This window comes from Pinus tabuliformis, chromosome Q, assembly GCF_031772625.1.
Source record: "Pinus tabuliformis cultivar Carrire ecotype Pingquan chromosome Q, CPIR1, whole genome shotgun sequence".
Taxonomy (NCBI): Eukaryota; Viridiplantae; Streptophyta; class Pinopsida; order Pinales; family Pinaceae; genus Pinus; species Pinus tabuliformis.
In genome coordinates, this window is record NC_142296.1 from 550,913,187 (window position 1) to 550,919,056 (window position 5,870).

Sequence of the window (5,870 nt, forward strand, 5' to 3'; positions counted from 1 at the left end):
GGTCGACCACATTCTAACTAGCTCCACAATGGTTAAACAAGCTTAACAATGTGCAACCATGGTCAACCAACTCAACAATGATCATCCCTAATCAATCCTCGTCAACCATGGTTAAACAACTTCAGCGATCGTTAACCATGGTTAACCTTAGTCAGTGATCATCAATCATGGTCAACCATAATCAACCAAGGACAATCATCTTAAATCATAGTCAACCATGTTGAAGCCTCAACGACCATATTCAACCATGGTCAACCCCTAACTTGAACATATACAACCTTTGTCAACAATAACTAATCAAAGTCAATCATTATCAACCATATTCAATAATGGTCAAACCATAGTCAACAATGGTCAACCATGGTCATCCATGAACACCCATGGTCAATATGGTGAATTGTATTCAACACGGTCAACCATATTCATTTTTAATGAAACAATGACAACCATGGTTTACCAAGTTCACCCATAGTCAACCATAGTTGACCTAGAGTCAACCATACACGAACAAGGTCATCAATGCTCAAACATAGTCAAAATGGTCATGCATGGACAATAAGTTCAACCATAGTCAATGCTAGTCAAAATGGATCTACCATGGTTACCATGGTCATCCATAGTGAACCATATTATTTATTGTCAACCCTTGTCACCCATGGTTAACTATGTTCACCAATGATCAATCCTCATCTACCCTTGGTCAACCATGGTTAATCCTCCTCTATCTTGTGAGCCATCATCAACCACAAAATGACCATATTTAACCATAGTCAACCATAGACAACCATGGTCTACTAATCAACCCCAAACACTTCAAGATCAACTAACACAACCTCATTAATAAAATAACTCATAAATGTCAATTCTCATCATTTTTCATCTTTTAAAACTCATTTATACAAAAATTAATATTAATTAAAAAAAAAAAAAAATTACCGCCAATCAACTTCTAGCTATACTAATTTTAACTTCATACTATTTGTTTAAAAAAACCTATAAAAGCGCACACAAAAACATCTCAAGGCCGACACAATCACTAATTTTTCCCAAAGCAAAATTTATTTTTTTTCCAAATCGAGGTGCACCACACAAATTCTGTCCACTTACTGACCGTGTTCCGCACCCTTCCCTAACATGTCCGCGGAAGGCCTTCTGCCTTCCACATGCTTAACCTTTCACAATAACTCCTTCGCTGTAAAATATTCGCTGTAAAATATCCTACGTATTAAATGGCCAGCGTCTGACCGAGACATCCCGGGCCCTGCATTCATAGTTTCCTGACTGCCCCGAAAACGAAAGGTTGGTGGTCAATTTAGGTCACATATTAATGAGATTTTATGAGTTGGTGCTCTGGTGGACTGAACATCTCCGAGCTCTACCAAAACTAGAGGCCAGTGCCAGATACCATTGGAGAGAATAGCAGGTCCCGGCGGATCCAGAGGGTGATGGCCTTTCGTGGGCTACCTTCCTTCCTAAATTTACAATTAATGAGATTTTAAGCGAGTTGGTAACGAGTTACCTAACGAACCCGGCATGACTGAATGGCTCCGAGCTCTTCAAAATCAGGATCGTCTAACCAAAAACTCCAGGCTACACGACAATGGAGGGAGTTGCAGGTACCAGCGAATCTTTCATGGCTTCACTGTTTTTAGTACTATGTGTTTTAGCAGCCTGGATTTACAAGTTCCAGAAGGAACCCAGAAGATGGCCTCTGGTGGGCTACCTGCCTTCACTAATTTACAATTACAGTAATTTCTACGAGTGGATAACGCATGTGCTCATCCAGAGCGGGGGGACTGTCACGCACCTGAAGGGACGGCCATGGACGAATTGGGTTGTGACTGCAGATCCTGCGAACGTGGAATACATTCTCAAGACAAGGTTCCATAACTTCGTGAAGGGCGACTACTTCGTGGAGGTCTTCCGCGATCTCTTCGGCGAGGCGTCCGTTTTTCTTCAGGACGGAGACACCTGGAAGCGATTGAGGGCGACAGTGTCGACAATATTCGCGTCGCCGGGATTTCGCCGCGACGTTATCCAGACGACTTTTGCGTTGGTTAACGGGCGGCTTATTCCGCTTTTCCAGCGCGCGGCGGCGGAGGGCGCTGTTCTTGATCTGGAGGACGTTTTTCACCGCTACAGCTTCGACAGTATCTGTAATTTCGGCCTCGGCTGGGATCCCGACTCTCTGGCGGTGGACTTACCGGACGTTCCCTTCGCGGCGGCGTATGACCGGTGTATCAAGGCGTCCATGCGCCGGTTTCTTGTGCCGGCGTTTTACTGGAAGACGCTGCGGTTTTTGAATCTCGGCACGGAGCGGCAGATGGCGGCGGACCGGAAAATCATAGACGAGTATGCTCGAGAAATTTGTTGTCTCAAGAGGGAATGTCGGATCCGGGACTTGCTGAATAATTCGGACGGGAAACCATCGGGGCCAACCGGCGTTTTGCCTCTGTTTCTCCAGTTGGAAAAAGAGAATCACGGCCGCGTGTATTCTGACGATGAATTGAGAGACATCTGCGTGAATATTATCATGGCGGGCCGCGACACAACGGCCCCCGCGCTCACCTGGTTCTTCTGGCTTCTGCAACAGCACCCGCGAGTGGAGGAGACCATTTTGCTAGAACTTCAAGGCATCATAAAGCGGAGATCCGGGGAGAACGATTGGGACCCCGAGCCATTTACGTTGGATGAGTTAAAAGAAATGAACTATTTGCAGGCAGCGCTGTCCGAGACCCTGCGCCTCTACCCTTCGGCTCCGATAGAGATTTCAGAGGCGGCCAACGACGACGAACTGCCGGACGGAACGAAATTGCAGAAGGGATCGAAGGTGATGTGTCTCTTTTACTCCATGGGCCGAATGGAGAGCATTTGGGGTCCGGACTGCCGCGAGTTCAAGCCGGAGCGGTGGCTCAAAAACGGGAAATTCGTGGCAAAATCAGAGTTCGTGTACCCGGTTTTCAACGAAGGGCCTCGGCGTTGTGCGGGCAGGGAGGTCGCGTATCTGCAGATGAAGTGGGTGACGTCGTCTATCATCGTGCGGTATCGTGTGAAGGGCATGAAAGGAGAAGTAGTTGTTCCAAAATTTGGGATGATGTTGATCACCAGGCGGGGCATGAAGGTTACAGTATGTCCGCGCTAGAGACGAGATAGCCCGATCACTATGCGTTTAAAATTCCAAAACATATAAGAGTTAAACCATATTTATTTAATATTTTAAATTATGGTGGTAAGCACGAAGAATAATTATAACCGAGAGGGAAGAATTTTTTTTTTAATGGGTTTTAATAATAAATACATTGAATGTTTTAGATGGTTTATGTGGACCCTAATAGTGATTGAGGTTGATAACTATCATTGAAAGGGAAAAAAGGAATATGAATTTTATGTGATGATAATTTTTGAAGGATGAAATCCATTTCAATGTGAATTATTTTGGTATCATTGCATGTATATTTGCTTACAATTTTGTGTATTGTTCATTTACGGTGATCTAATCAACAAGAATTGAGGAATTGAGACATAGCATGAAATTGGAACTTTTTATTTGGTGCTTTTCAAAATTAGAATGGTTTGCAGGTTGCTTTATCAAAGTTTAAATGTATTTATAGTTATATGATATGTTTTTTTTGTTAATCATAACGAATTTGTATTAATAGAAATTATGTGTTAGGAGTGCAACCTTATATTAAAATGGGCAAAAAAAATTTGATTGACAGATTGTTACAAATAATTCCCTCCAATTGTCGAGATGCTAAAAAAACTAGCCTTCAATTATAACATACCTATAATAATTAGTAATAAAAACTTTTCAAAAGACACCTAAAAGTTTAGAAACTTTTGTGAACATAAGTCTAGCTTATAAAAGCAGGAGGAACAAAACCATCTCAAGCTTTATCCTTATCCAAAGCGTAGATTGTACCATTATGATCAAGTATTTCTTTCATGGAAGGGTTGACTGAATTGTTTGAGGAGAAGGGATCTAATTACTTCTAACAAATGGTAAATTACAATTCCTCCATATGATGATGAAAACCTAATATCTCATCCTTAGCCCTTTGAATAAGAGCCATGTGTTCAATGAGTACCTCCATTGTAGATGTTTTCTAGAAATTAGTGGATCTTATTTTAATTGAAGTTCAGTTATTCTACCTGTAACTAATGCACCTGCTCCATCATTTGTCTCTGAAATTTCCCAACATTACTAGGTATTGTAGATGTTACAATGAATCCACTCATTAGCAGTTGCACAATTTTCCAAACCCATAAAGAATGATTATGAAATTATATTTATAAACCCAAGCCTAAACCTTATGGTCTTGTTCCAATTCAAAATGGAAAGGGGGGTGCGGGGGGGAAAGAGGGTGGGACTAATTTCAATCTTCTCAAAATGACACCCAGTTGAAAACCATAACATAAAAAGCCAAAATCTAATAAAGAGGGGACTTACTACCTGCATTAAATTCTTTGAGAAACAAGGTCCTTTGTAGGACTAAGTCCCATACAACATTGGTAAATTGTTTACCAAACCCAGGTACACTAAGCCACGACCAACCTTTACTATTCATAATATGCCATATGGTGTAGTTTCTAATCCCGACAGAACTTTCTAAAGATAGCAAGTTTCCATCCACATACCGAATTGGTATAACGACCATGCTATGAAACTATCCCCATCAATATGTGCATGAGAAAAATCATAACACATAGAATAAGGATGTTGTAGATACATTTAACTAATTTATTCCCATGAAACATATACGTGCCATGACCTCATGGGGTACTCAACTAGGGAGATCACTAACTACATTCCTTTACTTTAAATGATACATGCACATAGCAGGAAGGACTTGCCTCTCATGATTATCATACCAAGATCATAGTTGAACCTCGTCATCTCTTCCCAATTTAGAGGTATGACACAAGGTATGGTTGTCACGCCAAACCAATTCTTTGAATTTTGCATGGATTCCCATCTCTTAACATGTTGCAGCATTAAATGGGCCTTGACTCATGCTTTGTTTGAATTTCCCATGGACCTCAAAGAATAATATTTGCATCGACTGATTGTGTTAGTTAAAAGAGAAAACCTAGTACTAACATATTCTTGCAAACTATATGAACCTTAAAAGCTTGTACAACATTCCCATGCAAAAACTCGCTTGAATGATTATTATAACCCTATTTTCCACTCCATTATAGTGAGAGATAGCCTAGTTCAACTTACCTCAGTTGATGGTTATAATGCATCCCTTTCACCCTTGTTTTTACTTATATGGGTCTTACTAGGATTCAACTGTTAGATGTTATAGGGATGAAATTACATAATTGAGTAATTTCTCATAATTATTTTGTCACGACTTTAATTATTTCATAATTGAGAAGAATGTTCTAAGTGAGTTGGGAAAAGCTCATAATGGAGCATGAAACTTGTGCATGAATTTTAATTGCTTGGTTCACGTGCCATCAAGTTTATCCATGAGTTGTATCCACATAATTCACATTCCATTAATCCCAACTTCTCATGGCCCTGCGTGTCTAGATACATCCTCCTAAGTTTGAAAAAAAAACCTATCTAATGTGACCCTCTCAAGGGGAGAGAGATAGAGAAAGTATTGCTTAGTTATGCTAGTTGAATTATACTATATTTTCCTTGCACATTAGATTATCCCAGTCCATAGATAAGCCAAGGAGAGGAAGATACCAAGGATTGGTAAGGAGGCCTCTATATATGAAGGTATATGTATTATACTTTTAATTAATATGAATGCAAATTTCTTTCTCTTCCAATATCTTGTTTCTGATATGGACAACTTGATCACGTTTATGGGTTAAGTTTACTTGTTATGCTAATTTATTTTCCACGAAGG

General features: G+C 40.3%; 1 pseudogene; it reads left to right on the forward strand.

Moving 5' to 3' along the window:
- Positions 1–1,600: 1,600 nt before the first annotated feature.
- LOC149220635 (cytochrome P450 86B1 pseudogene) lies at positions 1,601–3,142 on the forward strand (annotated as a pseudogene).
- Positions 3,143–5,870: the final 2,728 nt, after the last annotated feature.